This window comes from Protopterus annectens, chromosome 7.part0 (genome assembly GCF_019279795.1).
Source record: "Protopterus annectens isolate FY-2018-M chromosome 7.part0, PAN1.0, whole genome shotgun sequence".
Lineage (NCBI taxonomy): Eukaryota > Metazoa > Chordata > Ceratodontiformes > Protopteridae > Protopterus > Protopterus annectens.
In genome coordinates this window covers 1,921,256,988-1,921,282,736 of record NC_056739.1, presented here as the reverse complement: position 1 = coordinate 1,921,282,736, position 25,749 = coordinate 1,921,256,988, and positions in this window count along the sequence as shown.

Sequence of the window (25,749 nt, the reverse complement as noted above, 5' to 3'; positions counted from 1 at the left end):
GCTACCCCTTCACTTCTGCAGGTTATTGTACCTGTGCCTACACTGCTACCCAATGTGGGGGATCCTTGTCAGAGATGAAAGGTCCTCCTCATCTCCTGACAGATGTCAAACTGTTTCCATTCAATGCCAACTGTAGCTTACTCCAGCTTTGGCAGATATGACTCCTGCAGTAGGTAAAGGAGGATCTCAGACTCCTTATTAAAACAGTTAGGGGCTGCTATTGTGTGAAGAGCAAATAAAAGAACAAAGTACGTCTTTACAGGATGGAGGTAAGAGGATGTAAACCATGCCCTTTAAGGTGTGTTATCAGCATGGCCAACCAATGCAGCCATAAAGGGGGTAGCATCTATGGAATTGTTAGCAATGTCAGCCTTGGTTGGTAACTGGACTGAAACAGTCACATGGACCTTCACATTGTTTTAATTGCTATTTCTTCTTTTTTATGTTAATAGGCAACTTTCTAAAGTATAATACCTGCACATGTGTTGGAGTGGTGGCATCTCTGTGCACATGAATGCACTCAAAAGGATGTCAGAACTTCTTTTTTTAGGGAATTATAAAACTTATTACAGCATGACCTTAACCTTAGTAATGTAAGCTGTGTTGTTAGGATGCAATAATTTTGAATGATGGTTTATTTATTTACTTATTTTTGTTGACTAGGTAGTCCAAGTGGGCTGTGGTAGCCTTTTTTTAGTGGAGGTTCAGGGATAAATTTTTAAATCAAAAATAGACAATATTACACTATAGATAAAATGCAAAGCTTAAAGTTACTGTATGGACATTCAATAACTGAAAGGCAGCCCTTTGAGAGAAAATCTACATTCCGTACAGTACAGGGTCATTACAAATTAATGCAAGACAGACTGGAATATACAGTGAGGTTTAAAATGTCATATTACAATTTCACATTCTGGGTAGGAGAAATAAGAGAGAGGAAGTGTAGGAGATAGGAGTAGAAAGCAAAGAGGAGCCAATAAGACTGGAAATCAGAGGGCAGGTAAGGAAATGTGAGTATTGGGTTTATAGGTGATACAGAGAAAAAGATAACTGTACTGAAGGTCTGGTAAGGTAGATTTAGAAGGTACTGATGAGGAGCTGGAATTTTGCTAGCGAGGAAAACTTGTTGGGGCAAGAGGAGAGAGTAGAAGTGTCAGTATGGTAGAAGACAGAAGGAAATTTACATAGAAAAAATTGCTTTCTTCAGGTATGTAGGACTAATGTAATTGTAAGAGCCATGGAAGTCTAGCCTGGGGAGGAGCACGAGCAGAGACAAGTGTTTTAAAATGTTGTTTTAGCAAGCTTTTGATTCCAGATAGGCTCATTTTTGTTTGATCGTGGTAAGGATAAAATTCCAGATTTTGGTGATATAATCTGAGTACAATGGAAGACCATCAGAGTTGTAGATGTCTGTTATGGGTAATAGGTTAACAGGGACTTGTCCATGGAGCATAGTAATAAAATAGTTCATTAATAATCTTTTCTAGTCCCCTTTCAAGCACATCACTGCTACTAGTTTGTAAACTGTTGTATGGGCCTAAGGAATGTGGTACTGTCTACTAACTCTTCATAAACTAAATACATATCCCTAAGTATAGCATAGTTTGCTGTGCTTGAGAAGAGCTATGCACTGCTGCACATCCCTGCAAGCCATGCCTTTCAGCAAGACTTGCACATGAGAAGCCAAGGTACTTTTATGGCTACTCAAATAAATACACATGTGCAATAGTGAATTTCATGGAGCTCAACTTGGTTGAGTTTCATTTGCATAGCTGCTTTGTACCTCAGCCCCAGTTTATGCCAACAGGTTTAAAGTCTGCCATATGCAACTGCACTAAGCCACAGTTCTTGTTGACCATCTGTGGAAAGAGTAGATGTAATACTGTGAAATTATTAGAATACCACCAAAACTGTTGCAGTTCATTAAGATCAACTTATCAGAAGCATATATTTGATGGTAAAGGATGACAGATATTGCTTTTTGCAATCTTAATGACAGGAGTGGGAAAGTGTAAGGTAACAGTTTTGACAGCTGTGTAAATGTATTTTGCTACTTTCTGGCATTTTGTTTAATTGATAAGGGTTACAGAGAGGTAAGGCAGTAGCATAAAGTAAAAGAACATGGTTATGATAACAGTACGTATATAATTACTGGTTGTACAGAGTAACTGAGGGCAATTAAAATAACACTCAATACACTTTTGCAATTTTGACTACTAAACTGTTGCAGTGTGAGTATCGACTGTGAGTCTTGTTTAATTTCGGCCCTGAATTAATGCTTTTAGGTTACAACATGATACATCAGCAGCAGTGATCATGACATAGAAGAGGCATCTTCACTCCTGAAGAGAACCAGCTCCAAATGGATACTCTCAGGACATATGGGAAACATCTGTTTGGGAAAGGGAAGGGCAAAGCAAACAGAGAGCTAAGGCATGGAGTCAAGTAGTGGCTGATATCAATAGTATAGGGGAAGGGACCTCACACTGGTACAGTCTATTAAAGGATCAAATGACCTTGTGTGACATGCAAAGTGCAAAGGTAGGCAGAAGGTAATTCCCTACAGCAGCACTAGTGGGGGGCTTTCCACAATCCAGCTATTAACACCTGATGAGGAGTACCTTCTCTCCATAAAGGGCAATGAATGTGATGCAGATAGTGATGCCATATGAATCATCAGAGGTGGTGTGGACACCAAAGCCTTCAGACCACTGCAGCAGACACAGTAAGGCAGTCAGGAAGGTTATTAGCTGTGTACACATAACCCACTGCATTTTCCATCACCAAGTGCCCCATCTGAGACAGGCACATAAGACAATTCACACTATCCAAGGCAAGTGTCTATACCAACTGTTTTTACATAACAAAATGTTTGTTTGTCAGAGATCTCAACATGTCATCACTTATTCCTTCACAGGATCAGCACCAGAACCAAATACTTCTACTGTGCTAGCAGAAGAGACTGAAGCTGAAAGCATAACTGCTGTTGACAATGATGCCAGCTCTCATATTCATGATACAGCCTATGGACAGTGGCACACAGTCACAAAGTATACTGGCAGGACCCCATCCCCCATTGTTGGCAGTGACTCAGGTTCACACAATCAATAGAATTAGGACATAACATTGCAACCAAAAGAGGGAGGACATCAAGTAGCTCAACAGCAGTCTCTTGTAAGCAACAAGAGCACATTCTAGAAAAGAGACCTTTTCAAAGTTAGCATTACCCACTGTGACACCTGTGCAAAGGGGTGCCAAGCAAATGTATATTTATTTATTTATTTATTTAACATTTGTTTACCAGGAAAAAACAATTTCTAACAAAGCCAAATTTCAGCAGAGGCCCAGGGAGAAATGCTCCAAACACATGTCTTTGTAACATGGGAGGAAACTGGAGAACCCAGAGGAAACCCACACAAATGCAGGGAGGACATGCAGACTCCACACAGAAGGTACCCCAGCCAAGAATCAAACAGGAGAACCTCTTGCTGTGAGATAACAATGCAACTGCTGCACCACTGCACCATCTAACAGCTAATTATGGAGACATGCAAACCTTTGGCTACACAGCAGCAGATGTGCTGTGACATTTTTTCAGGCACAAGTCACCACCATTGAGAGACAGGTAGAGATGGTTACAGTACCACAGGGTATACATGAGAATAGTGGAGGCCAAGGACAATGCCATGATGATCCTCAAGGGCAATATGGTCACACACAAAGCATCTATATCCACCTCCAAGCCCACACTAGTAAAGACTTATCAGACTCACATAGAAGCCCAGCTCTGCATGGAGAGGGGAGTGTCTCTACACATTAAGCAGAGTAGCCAGAAGTGCATGTGATTCTCAATGGAGTGCTACAACTGCTAAGGATGATGTAACACAAATGAAGTCAGACAGGGCTTGTCAGCCTATCACAACACATTGTAGAACCTCACAGTTAAGTTTTCAGTCCCTCAGCACTGTGAGATCAGTGTCTAGAAATTCCTTTAAATGCAGCAGATCATGGCATTGCAGTAACTCAACATCAAGCTCTCTTGTCAACACTTGCTCACAATCATTAGGAATACCACCTACACTACCATTAGGAAACCTTGGTATAGGTTCATTGATTCATAGATAAGTACTAGCTGACTGCCATTTCCAACCTAACCAATTTTCCTTTCCATGTTCAAATTAACCCATCACATTTGGTTAGAGATTGGCCTTACCCATCCCATGGTCGATAATTATATATTACCCCTAATGAGAAAAAAAGGGATTATACATAGATATTTTGAGGAGACCCATGCACAGGATAAAGTATTTAGGAGCTGCCTCTGTCCATTAGTAGTACAGGTGGTAGTCCTGGGATAAATTTTCTGTTTCCCTTCCAAAGCCAAGTTACACTTGAATATGGACAGGGATGAACTTACTTTTATGTGATTGGGCAGTCTGTTCTAGAACAGTGGTATCCTCTGCACGATATGCCTGTCATTCCAAACCAGTCTGTTCATGCTATAAAATAGGTTCAGATCCACAGACTGAATATTTATGATGCCATTTGACATGCTGATGTGCATAAATCCTTCAGTACTGGGTTGGAGGATGCCTTGTATGCCAAAAACAGGTCACCACTTCGAATTCTGTAAGATATCAAGTATAATGACAGGGCTTTGAATTTGTCCATGTAGGATGTGTTGTTTAGGCCTTGTATCGCTTTAGTAATGTATCTCTATGGGTGTTCCAGTTGTTGCATGTCTCTGGACACATACATGCCAATGGGGGGCATTACATTCAATGACTGGCCTAATGAGGGCTGAGTACAGATGGGCAGTGACATCCCCACATCTAGACACAATCCCTTTATTAATAAGTTATACAATATAGAAGGACTTTCTTACAACAAGGGATACATGTTGGTCAAAAGTTAAGTCACTGTCCACCTAAGTTCCCAAATCCTGTATAATTGGGTCAGGTCTTTGGGGTGTATTGTTAATGTGGTAGATCCCTGGCATAGATGACTTCCCAAAGAATACAATAATGCATTTCTTGGTATTTAGTTTCAGTCCATGGTTTTGACACCAGCTTTTATTTGGGATAAACCTTCCTGTCAGATGGCTAAGTAATTTGGGGATTCAATGACTGCTCCTAGCTTGCAGTCATCTGCAAACATTGTCAGCCAGAGCCTTTTGGGATAGTCTTTTACTTCAGAAAATTAAATGTCAGACATAGAACCCTGGGGGACTCCACTGCTGACTGGTCACTTTCTAGAGGTAACTTCCCCTGTTTTGATTTCATGCATCCTATCTGTGAGTCAGATGGCAATCCAGTGGGTGCCAGGAAGGTTTATCCCAGTTTACTTGGCTTTTCTTCTATGCCTGAGTATGAGACTGTGTCAGAAACTTTGGCCAGGTTAAGGTATGCAGTGTGTACTGTTTTGTATTCATCCATTGCCTTTGTAACTTTTTCAAAAAACATCCACCAAGTTGATTAAGCATGACCTGCCCTTGCTGATCAAACTGAGATTGGTCCAGTGTTCAGAGCTTCCCTATGTTCTTAATGATTAGTTCCATGATAAGTCTTTTGCATAGCTTTGCATATGAGGCTTGTCAGACTTACTCGCCTGTAATTGCCTGAGTCTGTGGAAGGTCCTCCCTTATGCAAGAGACTGACTATAGCTGTTCTCCATTGTTAGGTACAAAACAGTATGGTGGCTGAGGTTGAGGAGTGTTGTTAGCGACTGTAATAAATTGTGCTTCATGCTATTTAAGATGCATCCAGGGATATTATCAGGACCCATCAATGCACTATGTTTAGCTGTTGATAGCAGTTTTAGGACTTGGTCTTTTGTGATTGCTAGAGGTGAGCCAATGGAGGTGAGAGGGAATAAAGTTATAGCTAAATATATTTGCTAGTAGGTTGACTACACCTTCAGCCTCAGTGTAGGTAACATTATTCAAAATTAGTTTAGTTCATTGCTGTGTTGTGTTTTTGAGATTTGGAATATAACTAAAAAAAGTCTTTTGATTGTCTTTGGCTTGGGTAGATATTTTAGCCTCAAACTTGTTCTTGGTGGATTTTCTTAAGCACCAGAGTTGCTTGTTTATTTCAGTGACAAGAGCTCTAACATTCTGGGAATTTCTCTTCTAACTTTTGGTCATAATTCTTTTCCTTTTATTATAAAGCTTGTTTTTGTTAATGTTCCACCATATTGGTTTGTTTCTTGGGTTTGCCCTGCACTTGTTCCTGTGGTGTACAACTGCATCTATGCAGCTGTTAACATGCTGGTAGAGTGTGGTGGTGTACATTTCTACATATTCATTTGGGTTAACTGGGTTTGGTGGGGATTTGAAGCTTGCCAATGTATCACTTAAGAGTAGGTAGTCTGTCTTAAAGAAATTTCTAAAGGTACCTTGGGTGAAGGGATCTCCGGTATCAGTTTTATTTCAAAGGAAACTACTTTATGGTCAGACCTAACAAGTGATGAAGATATGTAATGGGCAATGCAAGATGATCTCATATTAGTAAGGACAAGATCCAAGATGTTATTTCCCCCACTGGGTAGTCTGTCAAATTTTACCAGGGCATTTGTATTGACAAAGTTCAGGAAACTCTGTACCTGTACACTAGTTGTGGTGTAGGTTTCCCAGTCTATAGTTGGATAGTTTACATCACCTAGGAAAATGTTATTGGGTTTAATACTAAGTAGTTCTAGTTCCTGTAGACAGGTGTTGTGGTTATGATGGTTATTTGGACTTGAATAAGTTCTTTTGCATTATGCTGCTATACCAGCCTTGATGTAAGTCTCTTCTGGATGTAGATTAAAGACAGAGAAATCCACGAAATACTGATATGGTATCCCAACCTGCAGCCTCAACAGTGCACAGGACAAAGTAAAAGATCAGGAATAAGGATAACTGTTGAGAGTGTTGGATCCTGGTTACAGCTAATCGATTCCTGCATATGGGTTCAGTATCTGTGACTTTGAAACTCTTTGTGCTATGTGAGGATTTAGACTTAACTTGTTGAGTGTGTTTTGTGCCTGTGTTGTGTTCTGGAGGTCTTTGAGGTTTAGGCAATTTAATCTTTAGTTCTCAGCAAAAGGTGAATTATGTTACTGTGATGGCCTTGGAAAAGTGTGGAAAAGGCAATAGAAGCAAGTTTTCAGCAGGCTAGACACATACTGAAGGGCAACCCATGTCTGGGACATAGCACTGTTGAAGCACTCATCAGCAGCTCTCCTAGGGTGTAGAACTCAAGTCATCAGACAGAGTTGGTGTAGGTAGCCTGCATAGTCTGCAGAAGGAAAAAGGGGCGACATAATAAAAGAAACGGTGTTTCCTACTAAGCAAAATATTTTCTAGATTATGCATGCAGAAATGACTATGAATGGAAAGCTTTACACTTACAACAAAGTGACCACGCAGTATCCTACCATGCTGGAGGAGATGTTAGATTGAGCTTCTGTCCCAGAAATGACAATCATAGACAGTCCCAGGATGCTGTGCCAACGTGTTGGTGATGTGCCCTCTTGCTTTATACACTATTTGGCAGCTGATGGAATGGTAGCCCATACTGCTCTGGTACTGCTCTCCCCGTGGTCCAGATGGAGTCCAAATGGCAGCATGGGAGAAATCTGTGCATCAGGCACCTCAGTAAAATGTGCCATCAAGTAGAACACGCCCATGGTTCTGAGTCAGAGCCTGAGAGATACCCAATATGTCCCCCCAGTTTGAATGGAACTATGGCAAGTATAATGAGGGCTATACATATTGTACCTTAATATCTACATGCATAGGAAGGACATGCATCTCTCCAGACCTTATTTTGGTGCCATACAAACTTAATAAAGCCCTTACAACATGCCTGTCCACTCTAAATCTGGCAAGGATTTTTTTTGTCAGCAAAGTAAAAATGAGTCAGTCTTTGCCTATATCTGCACCTTCTCAGCCAGCAAGCACTGTGGTTTTAGCATGGCTAAGACAAGCAGCTCACAATGAAAAATAGCCAGGCTGATAACAATGATAAGAATCTTCAGTAATTGCAAAGTAGATAGCAAAGATAAAACTTCTTTTGTAAGTCATGTGCACGTAGAAGAGAGGCAATTAAAAAAACTACTATGAATCACAAACATGGAAAAACTATCTCATGTCATACAAATTTAAGGCATTCCTCATCTGCATCTCATTACTGTTTTGTTTGTGTAAGTTTATTATAAGCTGACTAAACTGGCTGCATCTAAGCAGAGAGCGCCTTTATGAATTAGAAGCTGCACTTAAGCATAGCGTGCACAAAGCCCCACCATACATAAGCACAGTGATTTTGAGCACCATCCAGATTTATGTGTGCATACATCTGGAGGGATAGAATATTATTAAATAATGTTTAAATGTTTTTATTATCAACTTTTTTAAATAAAAACTATATAGCCCATATTATGGATATATACTGTTCCTTCCATACTTCATGTACATCTATGGCTTGTGTCCACATTAGAATGCTTACTGTCAATAGTTCTAGTTAAACAAAAGGTATTAAGCCCATGACACAGTTATTAGACTATTTATTTCCACTTTCCTTTACATTTATGACTCCATCCACATATTAATAAGGGAACATACAAGAAGAACATTCTTCTTCTTCTTCTTCTTTCAGCTTTTTCCCGGTTAGGGGTCGCCACAGCAGATCACCTGTCCGCTCATGATTGGAAGTGGAGATTTATGGTGTCAAGTTGCCAGCCCGGTGCCCAACCTTCCACAGAAGGCACACACACACAAGCAATCATGCCTAGGGCCAATTTAGAGAGTGTCCAATCCACCTACAGCATGTCTTTGGGATGTGGGACATTATTATGTTATAAACAAAAAAAGGAGGTAACATTATTGTATTTAAAACATTTAGCTGATAGTGTATATAATGACAGATGTAGCTGTTTCAACCAGTGATCTGTACTGGTCCCATGAACTAGCACACAATCCCCTCAACTCTTCAAGTGAGGAGCGAAAAAAAAAATCAGATAAATCTTGTTTTTTTCTTTTAAACTCTATCACCACACAGAGTGCTACATCAAGATTTTTTTCTTTAAAACTGTAGAAAACTGCTTGCTACAATGAGGTAAACAGTTGCTACAGTCAGTTTAGACCACACCAGAGTACTAAAGTGCTCTGATTTTACTAAAGAAAAAGAAAGAAAAGTATCTACACTTTAGACCACACACAGAGAACTGCAGTGCTCAGGTTTGACCACAAATGCAATACTGTTTTTTAAAAGCCGGTATAGCACTCTACAGGGATCGAAAATCAGGACTGAGGGATTGGGTGGTTGATCGCACATAATAACAATTTATAGCTGGGGCAGTTTCCCCATTTTCCCTACCTTGGCTACACTACTGATCATGTAAAGCATATATCAGTTTCTTTGAAAATGAACATTGTTCAACAAAAATCATTTTATTGCTTAATTATTCAAGACTGTCTTACCACTAATAATACTAGTTAATAGCAAAATGTAATAATGCGTCAATTTAACAACCTCTCTTGAGTAAAATAATGATCATACTTAGCCAGCTTTGCTGGTAAAGATGTTTTAATCATGTATAAGATGCAGGTAAAAGAGAATCCAACAGCAACGCCACAGCAGCAAAGAAATGTGGGGGGAGGAAATGACTGAATGGCTGACAGCAGACTCTCTTATTTTGGAGTAGGGTGTGTGATGCCCCACCGGTAGGCCAGTATTAAAGTAGCCTCAATCCTCACCACTGGCACCTGTGGAGAATGTTCACTGGGAGGATAACAGTTACGCACATGCACTATCTCCAGATGCAGCTCTCTGCATCAAGTACAATCAAGCACAATTTCCCTTAAGACACATTAAGCACACAGGGAACACAATTAGTCCAGGAGCTGGTTCATCTCTCTTTCTCTAGATCCCCGATATGGCTTCCTACTGACAGCTATAGAGTTGAGTCCTTAGCCAGGGTACCAAGCCAAGTCCTCCAACACTCTCTCTGTCCAGCCAGTGCTTTGTGTCCCTGCTCAAGTAGCTGACACACACACTCTTTGAGATTTGATTTGCATACACACACACACACACACACACACACACACACACACACACACACACCTGGGAAAGATTGGTACAGGTTTACTAGCTATGCCCCCCTTTTTTCCCAGACTATAAGGTAGTTATCACTGACACCAGAATCCCTTGCCAGCTACTTTAAGGCCCTTAACAAAGCATGCCAAATTTTACTGTGTAATGTTAATATCAATACAAATGGTAGTTTGACTAAGATCAAGGCTATTAGGAGTGGCCTACACAGTGTCACCAAATAAATATGCAAATACTCCCAAAACTTAAATATCTCTACAAGGATTAACCACAATGAAAGGTTTAAATATATTTAATAATAAATAATAAAACAACACAACAATACTAAATATCTATTCACAGTAACATCAGAGTTCAAAATCAATAGAAACATTTAAAATTACATTGAAGCACAGACTCAGACAAATAAAGAAAGACAATATCTAAACTAAGCTTCACTATATTCCTCACTGAATCTAAGAGAATTATACCATTCCCTAATAACTTTCTTGGGCAAGGCACAATGACATACATGAGCAGATTCTCTAGTCAGGCCCCAAACAGAATAGTCTGCCTCACTAAGCAACTTCTCAAAATAATGTCTTAAATATTACTTCTGGGATAGTTTGCAAAATGACATCACTTCTGGTCATCTGACTTCTAGTTCCCATGCAAACCCCCATTGCTGGAAGCTGGCAGGATTTACCAGCTACCTATAAAAATACACACACAAGGGCTTTTGCTCAGATCTGTGCTGGAAGTCATAAAACAATTTCATACCTCCACACTTCCAGAGTAGTAACTAGTTCACCCTTAAGACAATTCAGAAAGCTTTCTAGTACAGGCTTTGTGTCTCCGGCTGCATTGAAACCTGTGTGATAGCATCTTTATGGCCTAGCCCATGAAGTGGTTTAATTTCATATGTATTTTAAAGTTTTCTGGATTGAGGTTAGCCTCCTGTCTTCCAGTTTCTTATGTTAAAAGATATACATTTAAACAATTGCAATAGTGCATGTATATTTCTGTTCTCTCCAGTAGGTCACACTGTTGATACATTTTAAACACAGGCATTTCAAAAATACATTTTCAACACAAGCATCTTTTATAAATCAGTTTGATATTCACAAATGACATATAATTATTTATAGAATTCCAGCTAGCTGAGCTGGCAGTGCCTCCTATTGTCACAGCGTGTAAGACATTGTGTCACAGGACCATCTTCTGATGGAGACCAGTGGCTACCCTCCAAGTACATTTCAGTCTTCTAAAATAAGTATGAAATTCAGACAAATGAGGTGTCATGAACTAGAGAGGGGTCAGAGAATATCTGCACATACATTTGTGCACACAGATCAACCATGGGATATAAACAAATATTCTGCACAAACTACAACTGATGCCCATTAAGGGTCTTGGCTTTTCGCTTCCACTACCACAATAAACCAGGCTTTTAATAGTATAAGTCTCCTTATTCCCCCTCACACAAAGTGAGTTGGGGTGCTATGCAAGTAGAAAACAGAGTGAATACATTATTAGGGCACTAGGGAGAGTTAGGAAGCCAAAGCTAGAGAGATCAGGATTGTGATCAATAAGTTTAGTTGCAATATGTCTTACTTTTTTTTGTAGAGCTTTAATAACATTTCAACATATAGTCATCTGAGCATTGTGGAGGGGAGGCATAATGAATAGGGGATTTTAGAAGGAGTTGTGGGCCCCAAGGGGGGAAATATCATGTTCAAAGGGTCCACTACAGGTGCTTGTATGCTTGCAGCTTATAACACATCTGCTTGCTGCCACTTTCTCAAAAAAGCAATTGCTTGTACTCCCACTAAGCTAATCTCCTGTTTCAGTGTAGCCATCCCCACACCTGACACTATAAAACTACATAGTCTTACCAGAACCTGAACTCTAACCTTAAAACTCCCACCCAGTTACCAACCTTATTCCTTCTTCCCTTACCATAAACCATGACTTCCCAAGCCTAAATTCTCTAATCAATCTAAAACTCCAACCCTATCCTTAACCCTAACCCATCTCTCCTACTCCAGGATGTGTACAGCAAGGCTTCCCCTACCGAAGCTCCAGCCCTAAAATCTCCATCCCATTCCCTAAGCCTTAAAATCTCCTTCCTACTCCCACCCCAGAAGTGCTTGTCTGAAGTCATATTCAAGTTCACACATGAGTAGCAATCTACATGAGCTACAAGACACTCGAGAACCAGGCTTAGAGATTGTGATTTTCCAGCACTTGGGCCCCAAATGCCTGTGGTGGACCCTGTTCATTTAATGAAACCAGCTAGCTAAATAAATAAAATGTGAACATTTTCTTAAAGTATATATTCAGTAAATTATCAAAAGAAATAATACAGCACTTCACTAACAATGACTTATGCCATGTATAAGAAAGAGAGACAAAAAAGGATGAAAAATCCTTTTCAAGACCAGTACCACACAAAACAGTCTTCATCAAATCAAACCATTTAACTGTGATAATTAATCAAGCCATGCTAAATAGGTCCCAAGTTTTAAACCTGTCGCCTATTTTGATAACAATATTTTTAGTTAGCAACATTTCTTCTGCTGCTGCTACTACTAGGTCTATAACTACTACAGCTTATTTAAAAAAATCTGACACTCTTTCAGTATGCAGATTTACATGCTCAGAGAAGCAGAAACATTTTAAAATGATGAAATAGATTTCTAAACACATTAAGTGAGAAGAATAATCATTTAATCACTGTAAAATGCTTGAAGATCATGTGTGCAGAACCATGGTACCTGAATGTGCATGATATTAAGCATTAAGTCTAGTTTAAGAAATTATACTGAATTTTATCATACATCATCAAAACTAAAATCAGGTCTTTTGAATACTGTTTCTGAAACTGAGAAAATAAAATAATAATAATTGCACAGGAGGCTGCTCAGATCTTTATACCTAATATATTTTCCTGACATAAATCAATATGCGGAAAAAATATTCCTGTTTAATCAGTATCTATTGTAATTTATAAATATGAAACCCCTGGAACTAACATTTAAAATGGTGAACTGCTATTAAAAAAATGAATGCCAGCCTACAAAATGGGATGTTAAATGCTCTGATGGATTACGATAAATATGGGAGCTGTGAAATAACATTTGTGGTTACCATTCACGCCCTAAGAAACTAAATACTGAGGAAGCTGATGCTAATATCTGGGTCAGCATCTGCTGCCAGATATTTCTTCCAAGTCCAGGTGCAGAAAATTCTTTCAGTAGTAAAGAAAATATCATTCATTTCAGATGTGTATGGCAAGACCCTCTTGTCTCTCTCTCTCTCTCTCTCTCTCTTTTTCAAATCTGGCTTCTCGAAAGACATTTAAGTGCATGAGAAAAAGAATTAATTCTGATGTACTGCATATGGAGCGCACTGTAAAATTTGATGTTATTCTGCTATGGAATCCTACAATATCCAGACGCATCTATTTTGATTTTCATTTCCTATTTTGTGCAAAAACAACACAATAAAACATTTGATCTGGTTAGTTTGGTCAATCTGCCCATATGCATCTGAATGTATCTGGGCTCCAACTAAGCTGTCAAAATCAAATTCCTTTGCAAGCCTTGTATGACTGACAGCAACAAAGGGCATACACCTAAGGTGACATTATAATGGGCATTCATGATACAGACAGCAATAACACTGTAAATAATCCATGTGTGATGACAATGACCCAGAAGAACCAAAACATAGCCATTTAATCACTGTTATGTCCATCACACACAATAAAAACAGGAAGCAACTTTCTAAAGTAAAAACAAATAGAACCTGGGAAGGACACAGAATGGAACATTTATCTTATATCTCCATAGCGAAAGAGCAAACAAAGACAGAGCATTTCTATGGCTAGACAAACTTTGTCAGTAAACTGTGTCAGTCAAACACTGTAGTCAACACCCTATCCCTTTCACCTTGAAAAAGTACAGTAAAATATTTAAAGAATTCAAATCAAAGCACAAATTATAAATAAATAAATGAAGGAAATACCACCACTCCACACACACTCTCTCACACACACACACACACACACACACACACACACACACACACACACACACACACATACACACACACATTTTGTTCTGCTTCCCTTGGCTGGCATAGTGTCTACCTTGTCATAATTAACTTCTACCCCTCTGTCCCACTGTATAAGCACGTCATCCCCTTGCTATTTCTTTTGTACTTATACTGTATATACCCTAAAAGGAATTATGAATGCATTATTCCTTGATGACATTGGACCTGAATGTTTCTCTGTACGATTTATTGCAAATGTTATCTTATAACTGTTGGCTAGTTGCAAGTATGAATTCTTAACTGTCATATGTAAAATTTATAAACTCACTGTGGAGCTTTTCTCCTCGGGTCTCCACAGAAAACGAGCCAAACGCTCAGTTGGACTAACCCGGTCAACAAATGTAAAATAAATTGTTGTAGGAAAAGATAAATGTTAGTGATAACAACATTAACTAAGCGGCTTTTTACTTAGTTGTTAGTCACATTGATTCATTTTGGCATGAATGCTTTTGTGCCAGTTGTCCCTGATTCTTAAAAATGACTGCAAAACATTAATCAAACCTGTTGTAAATAATGGTGACTGCTATCATCAGCTAAGCAGTTACTAGAATTCCCATGTATGCACTTTTAGATTAAAGTAACAGAAACAGCAAAGGGGAGATGATGCATGAGCTCAAAAATGGGAGAAGTGAGGAAGTACAGCTAGCTGGCAGTGGTATCTCGCACCACAGCAGGCCCTGCGTGTGTCATGCAGCTATCATCTTTTTTTTAAATCTGAGGTATCTTTTTGACAAGATCATGCTAATAAAGGACAAAATCAAATGAATCACATAAGTTGTGATATTTTATTTGTATTGTAGAAAAGTGACTGTTTGCATAACTAGTGCTGGTATCAACACCTATTCAAAGATTACTGAAAAAATGTCACCTGTGATAATGCTTCTACAAAATCACTGGCACTAGCTTTAACTGACATTTTCCCATATAAAGGAGAACACACTACAATTCATATGGAGCTCTGATGAAGCTTCCAGCCTGTGGTTCTTATCTCAGTACTAACCAAGAAATAATATGACATAGATTTAAAGCATTCCACTTGAGACTTGTTATTGTTTCAATGCCACAATATCCCTACAGGCTATAAGGCTGTCCTGGTCAAATGGAAAATTGTAAACAGGATATCACAACATATCTGTTCTTCAAAGGCTAGGCCACGTTTTGAAGCAGAGATAAACTGCAAACATGAATGTCATTTCTAGACTATGTCACCTATGAAGTTGCTGCTATCTCAGAGTTCCCCTGATATGGAGAGGCTCTTCCCTAGCTAGTTGGGTCCATTAACTTTAATGCTGTCACTCCCAGATTTATGAATCTGAACAAGCTTTGCTGTTTATATTACTGCATTAGTGTCACCACTCATGTAAGCCAGCTCCGCATTCCTATTTCTCCTCAATACTCTTATTGCAATCCTTTTTTCTTCAGAATAGTCCTATCATGATGACAGATATTCCAGAATATAGTATTTCATTTTCTTGCCTAACTGAAAGAATGCAAAGTGCTACACTGAATATAAACTATATAATTTTGTGTTGTTTTACCTAACTGGAAGAATGTAATGTGCTACACTGAATATAGACGATATAATTGTGAGTTACATTACACTGTCTGAGCAGATTTCAAGTTAAAACTGTATTCATAGTATCGTAGCAATTATTGAGGTTGCACTAGCAAGCAGGCAGTCGGACAGATTATGAGGGTCTGAGAAGGTGATGATGGTCAAGAGTCTTTTAGCCTTTCTAACCTCCTATTGCATACTATAGTGACCATATACAGACTAATTTTTGTTTTGCTGATGATCTCCAATGCAGTCACTTCTTTGAGTTCTTTTAATGGCATGCCTATGATGTTGCCATATTCTTATAACGTTATGTTCGCCAGCAATATACTAAGCCAGTATTGTTTCACTTTGTCCTACCATAGCAGTCTGCAGGAATCAATTTGTACTGGTACTGGAAATGGACAAGTAGAAAAATGCATGCATGTGTGTTCATGTGGATGCATGTGTATGTGTGTTTGCATGCATGTTTGTGTATATACATATGCATCCACACCTATAACAGGTTGTAGAATAACATAGTAAAGAAAGGCTTTTGCATAAATTGCAAATTGCATATGTTGCAGGAATCATGTGACAGTCTACTATCTTGCTTTGTCAGTAATCATCTTTCTGTTAAATCATCTTGTGCCTTCCATAAAGGACTGCAGCTGAAACTCTGGAATCTGACTTTGCAACTAACTTAAATGTCCATCTTACATGGTACATTACATTATCATTAGAAATCTCATGAGGACAATCTTGCTGGCTGTTAGCATAGAGAACAATCTTCAATACTGGGTGTCAGTCTGCTGTCATGCAGACAGAAGAGCTATTCAGAAAGTATAATTCATCTCTTTGTTAGATTTGAGTGTGCAAATAAACAGAGATTGGTAATAATATAATATATAATGCATGCACAAATTGTATTTTTGATCCTTTTAATGCTGTTGTTTTATGCATGTGCAGTACATTACACTAGTACCAGATTTATAATAAAGATATATTTTGAATATATTGTCTTTGATCTGAATTTAATAAGTGTAATTCTGTATAAATCAATAAGTAAGTTAAGGGTGCTGTATAAATACTTGCATTGTCTCACCTGCTTCTTACCCTGAACCTTATATTTACAGTACTTATACATTTATTGACTATGTTACCAGTGAACTCAGAGAATCCCATTCATTTGTAAACTAACAGTGCCAAAGACTGTGAATTCAAGACACATATTCACAACACATTAACATAGTCATTGGCATCATTACAGGATGATACAGGCACTACACTCAAAGACACCAGGGTGTAACCTCCCATCATCACTGGATCTTACTCATAGTCTAATAGTCCCATGGTCAAATTGCAGGATCGTGGTTTGCATCATTATGAGCCAATACGCATGTTAGAAAATTTACTATCTTTCATTAATGCATTTAATCTGTTCTTGAAAAGTGAGAAGTCTGCAGCAGTCCTAATTTTCTTCTTCTTTCGGCTGCTCCTGTCAGGGGTCGCCACAGCAGATCAACTGTTTCCATTTCTTCCTGTCCTCTGCATCTTGCTCTGTCACACCAACCACCTGCATGTCCTCTCTCACCACATCCATAAACCTTATCTTAGGCCTTCCTCTTTTCCTGTTACCTGGCAGCTTCATCCTTAGCATCTTTTTCCCAATATACTCTGCATCCCTCCTCAGCACATGTCCAAACCAACGTAATCTTGCCTCTCTGGCTTTGTCTCCAAACCTTCCAACCTGGGCTGACCCTCTAATATACTTATTCCTAATCTTGTCCATCCTCGTCACACCCAGTGCAAATCTTAACATCTTCAACTCTGCCATGTCAAGCTCTGACTCCTGCCTTTTTGTCAGTGCCACTGTCTCCAACCCATATAACATAGCTGGTCTCACTAACTTCTTGTAGACCTTCCCTTTCACTCTTACTGGTACTCGTCTGTCACAAATCACTCCTGACACTCTTCTCCACCCACTCCATCCTGCCTGTACTCTCTTCTTCACCTCTCTTCCACACTCACCATTACTCTGAACTGTTGATCCCAAGTATTTAAACTCACCCACCTTCGCCACCTCTACTCCCTGCATCCTCACCATTCCTCTATCCTCCCTCTCATTCACACACATATATTCTGTCTTAGTCCTGCTGACCTTCATTCCTCTTCTCTCTAGAGCATATCTCCACCTCTCCAGGGTCTCCTCCACCTGTTCCCTACTCTCACTACAGATCCCAATGTCATCTGCAAACATCATAGTCCACAGGGACTCCTGTCTGATCTCATCTGTCAACCTGTCCATCACCATTACAAATAAGAAAGGGCTCAGAGCTGAACCTTGATGTAATCCCACCTCCACCTTAAACGCATCCATCACTCCCACCGCAGAACTCACCGCTGTCACACTACCCTCGTACATATCCTGTACCACTCTTACATACTTCTCTGACACTCCCGACTTCCTCATACAATACCACAACTCCTCTCTAGCCACCCTCTCATATGCTTTCTCTAAATCCACAAATTCACAATGCAACTCCTTCTGATATTCTCTGTACTTCTCAACACTCTCAAAGCAAACATCGTATCTGTAGTGCTCTTTCCAGTCCTAAATATCCCTAGAAAATTGATTCTATACCTTAGTAAACCTAACTGGAATGACCTAATTCTAGATAGAGTGCAGTGTTTGATAGAGATTAATAGTGATCCTCTGACCTTTAGCTTCTTAGTTAAGTCATTCTGCACTGGATCTAATAGATCTGGCTGCATCTTCAGAAACTGTACACGCAGCCCATTGCTGCAAAAATGAATCAGAGTGTAACCCAGTGCATGTCTTTGCCTATTTCCTTATGTATGACTTTGAGTGGCTAGTGGGCTATAAGAAACACCATTGGCAAAAGAAAAAGTTTCTTTCACCAGCTCACTTACCCTGGTATGAAACAAACAAACAAATAAACAGAGCAGCTCTGCAGTTTTAGACCTTAGCAACTTCCATAAACTTAGAGAAAATTATAAAGAAGCTATAATTCTAACCCAATACATATAAAGTTCAGAGGCAGGAAAGATTTATCAGGAATCTATGGTATAAAGGTAATCCCCAAAATTATGATAAAATGTGTCCAATGGCTTGTTAGATATGGCATAAGCATATTGATGGGCTAGGAAATATATTTTCAAATTATAGTTATGGTTATGATTCATGGGCATCCCACTTAAACAAGAGACCATCAGATGGAAGGATGTAAGTTTGTCTAAGAAACTGACATCTAAAGAAATCCATTAGGTTAGAAATAGGACTCATTGCCTGCTAGCAAGAATGATCAGTCTGAAAGGCCATAGACATGGAACACATTATTTTGTCACGGGGTAAATGGATTTAGATGCTGCAGATATTGAGCGCAGTTACTTAGAAAATTAGTGCAAGACACATCAATTATTTAATAATTTATCAGTGGTAAGTATAACAGGACAGTGTTAGGTCTTTGAAATTTTGCTGGTGTAAAATCACTACAAAATGGCTTAACCCCTGACAGAAATTTATGCTTGTACCCTGACCCTGAGAAAATTTCTCGTGTTTCTTTATGTCTTGAAAGTCCATGTTTACACATTACCCCTAACAAAAGTTCTTATACTTGTATCTTAACTATGACAAAACAGCTTGTTTGTACAGATATGCAACATTCCAAGGGACATTTCTGAGCACTGCCTGTAGAATATGATACTTCTGGCCATAAGTCTTGCTGACTGCATTTCTTAATTTCCACTCTCAGTTGCCACAGTTTTACAGTTGCATTATTTTAAATGTTTGTTGTACTGATTTCTCTAACATGAGCATATTGTATGTCATGTCTCTTTTCCTTCCTGCTGTCTCCCAGTTTTGACATCACATAAAATCCATCATGTTACATGGCCATACCTTGTTTCTCACAATAATGCTACTTACTGATCATCAAAATAGTTTAGTACTCTATGGTTTGAGGTGCATCATGAAAGGGTTGTGAAAAAGGATTTAACAGTATACAGAGCATACAGACAAGATTTCAGAGTCACCAATGTTATCCTTCTGTGACACAGGACATGCAAAGGTCATATTGGGTGTACTCTGCACAGTCCTGTGAGTAGTACAAAAAAAAAAAACAACAGTACTAAGGAAAATGAAGTCAGGGAAAGAAGCAGACTCAGATGAGGTCATGACAGGTATGATCCAGATGTTGGGTGAGTTAGAAGAGAAATGGATCCGAGGGGGTACTCATAGTAGTATAGTGAGAAAGACATATCCCAAATGTCTGGAGAATAAGCATTCTAGTGCCAGTGTGCAAGAACAGAGGGGATATTCACAGCTGTGGGCAATATAGAGGTATGAAACTCCTCTCACATTGCATAAAAGTTATGGAGACTGACTGATAAATGAATACACAGAGTAATAGAAAGTAAGATGAGAAATGAGCAGTTCAGATTCAGGTCAGGATGCAGCACAACTGACCGAATGATTGCAGTGAGACAGATAGTTGAAAGAAGCTAGAGATAAGAAAAGATTCCACCTGGCATTCCTAGACATGGAGATAACAGATGTCAAGGTCCCAAGAAGACTGATTTGGGCAGTCCTGTGATGGTAGAAAGTCCCAGAAACATTGGTAGAATTAGGGCAGGCTATATTCAAGAAACAACTGACACAGAAGGGCTCCCAGTGGGAGTGAGTGTGCATCAGAGTTCAGATCTGAACTCACTACTATTTATACTGGTGAAAGATTATATTGGCAAACAGGTTCAAAGGAACAGATCAACAGACTTGCTGAATGTAGATGATGTGGCATTACAGACAGACTGAATACGAACTTCAGTAAATGACAGAGAGATGGAATGCAAACTGAAGGCACTTGGGATGAAACTGAGTACAAATAAGACAGTTGTAATGGCAGCAAATGGGTGAAATAAGAATTAACTAACAAATGAGATAGAGAGGAAGAAAGTGGAACAGGTTAAAAGCTTCAAGTATCTGGGAGGTATGGTTGAGGAAAAGGAAGTCTGAATGAGGAGGCCAAAGCTAGAATCAGCAGGACTGCAGCCAAATGGCACTGTGTGTCAGAGATAGTGTAAGACAGAAAAATTGCTAAAGAAGTTGAAAAGGCAGTCATACAAATCAGTGGTGTGACCAGTACTACTGTATAGTATAGAAATCTGGGCAGTGAAGTCAGACCAGTTGAGGAAGCTAGAGGTGATGGAGATGAGGTGCTTGAGATGGGTGGTATGATGCATGCTGTGGGATGTGTGAAGAAAACAGGAAATCAGAGCAGATGCCCATGTAGCTCCAGTTGCAGAGAAGGTCAAAGAGAACAGATTATGGTGCTTTGAGCACTTATGTCAGAAAACAGAATACAATCTGATGAAGAAGATTTGAAACAGGCAGGAAGAAGGCAAGAGGAAACAAGGGCATCCAGCAAAGAGATGGATGGACTGTGTGACAGAAGACCTGTGAAAGTTAGTCATGATTGCCAGAGAAGGTAGGAGAGTGGCATTGAATCAAGACAGATGGCAATAAATGACAACACCCGACCCCCATGTAGGAAAAATGGGAAGAAGGGAGTTGGTGATGATTTTAATGCTAATAGATAACACTTCTGCACATAGTGTTACTGTATACAAGGGAAGGTAGCTGATTTTGTTAGAGACCCTTGCCATGGAGAAGCACCATGAAATGGAAACAAACCTTAACACAGCAGAGGAGGTAAAGCATCCACGAACACCCCATTCACAGGATTGCAATGTTACAAAATTCTTCTATGCCTGTTGGCTGGCCCAGAGCTGATGAAAGTCGTCTGGACTGGACTTTAACATAAGGCTGTCAGGTATCCATCACAGCAGCAGGAAGACATGCTTGTTGACTTTACTGAGGCACTAGCCTGAGTGATGGCAGTATGCATATAACAATGTGTGATATTTTATTATAGTTATGTATAGTTTTATATAGCTGGGTCAGAATAATCTCTGGACCCTCTGACACTGTTTAATCTCTAGTTATTGGATTCCTAGTAATGTAGATATAGTACCATTTTCTTTGCCTCAAGAATCAATTGCTGTTTATTTTACATATCTTCAATGGCACTATCAACATGTAAAGTAAAATGCCTTAATTTAAATCTTAAAGGGAATTTGCTGCAAGCATCTACTAATATAGATATTGCTGTTTAAAAAAAGGCAAACATTGCTAAAAAACACAGGAGTTGTACATCTAATTTTCTAGGCAATCACAGCATATGCCATTTAACCAGAATTTCTAGAAGGGGTATGTAGCTGTTTGTGTTAAGAGAGGTATAAACTGGAATTCTTTAGATCATCTGAGAAATAATTTGGGTAAGTGGCCCCTTATCACGATGTGAAGCGAAGTGGGTCAAATGTTATAGGCACAATCTCAGACCCAACTATCCATGCCCCCCTCTTCTCATATTTTTTTACCTTATAGTCATTGCTACTACATTTTTAGGAGATATGAGAAGACTTTAACACTATGCTAGACTCCATGGAAAGATCCCAGACTAAAGTGCAAAGATACATTAAAGCCCCAAAAGCACTTAATAAGGCAATACATCATTAAGAATGTGTGATCCTTGCAGGATAAAATGTGAGGAAACATTAGTTATAACCTGTCAGCCCCTTGTGAGCTGAAACATACAAGACTGAACTTTTGTCTACTGTTCATATCCTAGTTAAGTAGAGAAACACAAGTTAACTAAGCACTGTGTCTCATGTGATCATAAAAGAGTAACATTGATGACTGACGGAGGGGCTTTTTGTTTTAAAATACCCAGTAGGATTGATAAGGCTAGTAAAGGAAGGATACGTACATTATTTATCACAACCCCCCTCCTCAATGCCTAAGTTACACTGGTAGGAGTTCCCCAAATTCTCCTTAAGAGGTCTATATTCAGCTGATAAGGCATCATTACTATCTAGACAGCTAGACACACTTCATCCAGAAAGCAATTGGGGGGGGGGGGGTTGACTGCAAATTTAATGTAGATTATCTAGGTTCAGTGCTTGTGAAGGAATACAGGCTTTGCAAAAATTAGATTGACAGCTGCAGGAAAAAAAAAGATGACAGTCCATGGGCAAGTGGGGATAGGCCATGACATTTATTAGCCTACTTAGTGAGAAAAAGCCAGGCAGACTTTTACACTTCTGTAATTAAAACAGATAAAGGAATGAATAATCTGCCAAATGAAATGTGTGTCTTTTCAGGACTTTTACACAAACTTGTATAAAGATAATGATACTGCTTCCCAAACAGATGATATGATTACTTTCCTCTACAGATTAGATATATGCCATGCATCTTTATGGGCCAGGACATCTCTGGGAAAAACAATAACAGCTGAGGGAATGCACTGGTGAATCAAAGTAGTCTCAAATGGGATGTCCCCTGGCTATTATTGTTTCTCTGTACAAACAAAAACGCAATCTGGTGATAGTCTCCCTCCATACTTTCTTCCGAAAGACTCTCCTAAGTTATTTAAGGTGTCTAAAACACTTGTCTTTCCCAAATCTTGAAAGAATCCACATCTAGTATGGAATTACAGACATAACTCCATCATTATTACTGAGATCAAATTGTATGCAAAGATTTTGGTGTACAGGATCTAGCTTAATCCACCTCTTTCAAGCTGGGTTTATCAAAGAGAGACCCAATATAGACTGCATGAGGGTCACTTTATACTTCTTGCAAGCCCAAACCAAATCCTTTTCTCCTATTACAGATATATTCTTGGATTTTGAAAAAGGACTGTGCCTTTATCCGATGAAAATATGTATGGGTAGTACTGTCTCCATTTGGCTTTTCCAAAACTTATATACAATTTGTCCAAGAATGTTACACATGGATCTGAATCAGATTCCTAGCCAGTTCACAAATTAATGGGTTAAGGCTAAGACAAGCCAGCAGTGGTGAGAAAGAATTATCCTGGAAAATCCCTCTTTGAATTTTTATCCCTAATATAATAATTTTCCCTTTGTCATGGTCAGATGTAAAGTAGTTTGGCACTGTTTCATGGTCTCTGTAATATAACTGTGATCAATTCAGAGTGTATCTTACACATCTGTAAACATTTATTTATCCATGAATGTGGGATGCGGTCAAAATGCTTTTTTGTAATCTCTTCATGCCATGCATAAATCCTTCCCCTTTTTACAATTCTCTATTATGGCTTTATTTTGCAACAAATAATTATTTGTTCCATATGACTTTCTTTAGTTATCCTTTTGTTGTATTGCCATAATTGAGTTTCTTCTGAATGACTGTAAACTCAAGTCTGCATCAGTTCCAGTACATAGTTTGTGCATTTTTGGAAGGCAAGTTATTATAGTTCTTAGGGTGGCTTGCTTGTTCATTCTCAAGGAGGAATATCATGTTTCCTGTTGTTAACCAGGTTAGTGTCTGTTTGGGATGCACAAATAAGTAATTTTTACTTGGGGCTAAATCTTGGGGTAAAGTTGATGATGCTTTTATTTATTTATTTATTTATCTATTTATGTATTTATTTATTTATTTATTTAACATTTGTTTACCAGGAAAGTCTGACTTGGAACAAGGCAGTTTTCAGTGGAGGCCCGGGGAGAAGTGCTCCAGATGCATGTCTTTTAGCCAGAAGTCAGTAAGTTAGGAACTACATCTGAGCCTAGGATTTTCCATTTAGGACCTTTTCATAATTTTGTTTCAATTTCTCTGGCCATTACTTCATTCCATTTTATATCCTCTATATTAGAGCTCCTTACCGTTTCTTTAATTTTTCTATCCAGTTTTATTTTTTTTTGGGGGGGTGTCATTAATGAATTGCTAATTTTTATACTTTACTTTTATATTTATCTGCATATCTTCTAAGTTTTCTGTCTGTGCTGATATTTTTAGTTTATAATACCCGCGGTGGTGATGCTGCAGTAGCGTTGTCGCCTCACAGTAAGACGCTGTCCGGTTCGATTCTCAGCTAGAGCGTCTTCTGCGTGGAGACATGCATGAATGGGCATACCTTCATTGAAGGTTGTGCATCAGGCCTGGCAAGCCGGTACGTAAAAATCAACTGCCAATCATCAGCGGACCGGAGTTCCACTGTGGCGACCCCTAACCGGGAAACGCCGAAAGACACAAACAAATTGGAAAAAGTATTTGATAAATTTTGGTCTGTTTTGATACTGTGCCTTCGCTATATCTGTCATCTAACTATTTTTATTACCTATTTACTTTTCTATGTTCTTCAAACAGAAATACTTCTTGTCTTAATTACTGTACAGTTTTCTGTGTTTGATGCTTCCATGGCGGCATTTGACTTGTTTCTTTTCTTTCCTTTCTTAGTCTACATTTTGTGGTAATACATTATCCATTTTTAGTTTAGCTGCAAAGTAATATGTTCTATTTATTTCTGTTATATCATTTAATTTATTTTAATAGTCCCAGTTACTGTGTTCATCAGTTTTACCAGTCTTGTCACATTTGAGGAATTATTTACTTTCTGTAATCTACATCTATCTTAGTATGTGTCTTCATCTCTATTAAATCAATCAGGTCCTCCCTTAAATCATTTTCTTCTGGACTAAGAGCATTTTCTTTGCTATCTGTTTCCTGAAATATAGCTCCATATAAAGGTAATAATGGATTAAGAAGATCAACCTATACAACCTATTCCACGCTGAAATGGTTCCAATCCTACCTGTCCAATAGGCAACAGGCTGTTCTATGGCAGGACAAATTATCTACATGCCTACCTGTTACACTTGGAGTCCCCCAAGGATCTATTCTTGGCCCTCTTCTCTTCACCATCTTTGTTAATGACCTGCCCACAATCACCCCCCATGCCACATGCATTCAATATGCAGATGATTCGACTATCATCAGCACTGCCTCCAACCTGGCAGACCTCACTACTTCAACCCAAGACACCTTCAACCTAATAGAAAAATGGTTCTCAAGTCAACAACTAGTTCTCAACCCCAACAAAACAAAACTACTTACTTTCTCACCCACTAACAAGA